Raw genomic sequence first — 1,849 nt, 5'->3', positions numbered from 1 at the left:
GGTAAGTAGGTATATTAATTAGGATTAATGGAATCTGCCGATTGTGCTACTTGTCACATCGTAATAGTCAAACCACCGCCATGAGTTTGCCTGCCGACCATTGTTTGTAGAATGCGATTTTCATTTATTTTAGTTACAACAAAATAGGTTACAAATAATTAAAATGTGTGATCGTGTGAGTGGCAACTAGCTGGGGGTTGTACTGAGCTAGTTATCCTGATATTTCTGAACTAAAGAGCATTTAGCTTAAACCACGTTCGAAGTATAGAACCTATGAAGATAAAAAAAAACGAATAAAAAATCGAAGAAAAAAGTAGAAGGATAATCTGGCGATTTGCAACAAAAAAAGTAAATTAAAAATGACAAAGCATTATTATTCTCCAAACTTTCGTAAGTCAGGCATGGTGTATAGTGGGAGGATGAGCAAAACAATGACAGCATTACGAAAAACATTCATGAAGTTGTAAGTTTTAAACAGTGGGTGCTTGTTAAAGACCGTATAGTGTCAGGTTTCTTGTGCAATAGATTATCTGATCAGCTACAGAGTGGCAACATATTTTATGCAACAATATACCAGTGGATTTTCTCGTAAGTAACGCATAGTCAAGGAGGGAATATTTCCACAATTTCGGATAACACCAAGCCTGATACTATGTAATTGGCCGTTTAAACTATAAAAAAGTTTGCTTGTAAAAAATTATATTATAAAAATTTTGATGTTTTTTATTTTTTTTATTTCAAGTGTTTAAAATTGGGCAATTTTTTCAAATAGACTTTTTTAAGTTACAGTCACAATAATAGACCTCAAAAACTAAAATGACCAAAATAACATTTTTTATTTTGAAAATTCTACTTTTAAAAAAAAAATTGAAATCATATCCCCGAAACTCCACTTTTCAACTCTAAACCCTAAACCCTAAACTCTAAACCCTAAACCCCACCCTTTAACTCTAAACTCTAATGTCAAGATTAATTAATCATAGGGGTATAAGTGTATATTTACTTCTTTTGATAAAATATTTAAGTCTATCACTACAAGAAAACACATGCTTAACGACGAAAATTAACGAGGAAAAACAATCCTCGTAAATTTGCGTCGAGTTTACGACGAATTTACGTGTAAAACTAAAGTCATCGTTATTTCCTCGTAACGTAACGACAAAACTGTTTCGTCGTAAAGTGGATGTAATTTTATGAGTATTTTACGAGGAAAAACTATTTCCTCGTAAATACGACGTAAACTTTGCGTGGTATTTACGAGGGAATAGTTTACGTATATTTAGCGAGGAAATTTTTGAATCCACCAACTTCATAGGTGTTACACGTTTTTTTTGCCCACCTAATTAATTTTTGTCGTAAATTCATAGCAAAATTACAACTACCAGATTCGAATTTTCCTATAAATATGGATGTTTGAACATCATTTTAAACACACCAACAACAAAAAACGTGAAAGAAAAAAAATGGCTGGCTCCGGGACTATTTACGAGTTGCGGAAGTGGATGTATATGCATAGAGATGCTAACGGGAGAGTGACGAAAGAATACCTTGCGGGTCTGGAGACATTTATGCATCAAGCAGATTCAACACCGCTCGCCAAGAAAGTGGTAAGATGTTCTGTCCTTGTCGGAAATGCAACAATTCGAAACTGGCAAACGGTGAAAATGTTTGGAAGCATTTAATAAATAGAGGTTTCACGGCAAATTACTATATCTGGTTTCAACATGGAGAAGGTTTTAATTATGATCAGAATCAAGCTAGTAGTAGTAATAGCAATTTTCAGGAAAAAGAACCGGTTGATCATCATTTGCATAATGAACATAGTTACCATCAGGAGGAGATGGTAGAT

This window comes from Brassica napus, chromosome C1 (assembly GCF_020379485.1).
Source record: "Brassica napus cultivar Da-Ae chromosome C1, Da-Ae, whole genome shotgun sequence".
Taxonomy (NCBI): domain Eukaryota; kingdom Viridiplantae; phylum Streptophyta; class Magnoliopsida; order Brassicales; family Brassicaceae; genus Brassica; species Brassica napus.
The sequence above is the reverse complement of the archived record's forward strand: the minus strand, read 5'-3'. Positions refer to the sequence as shown.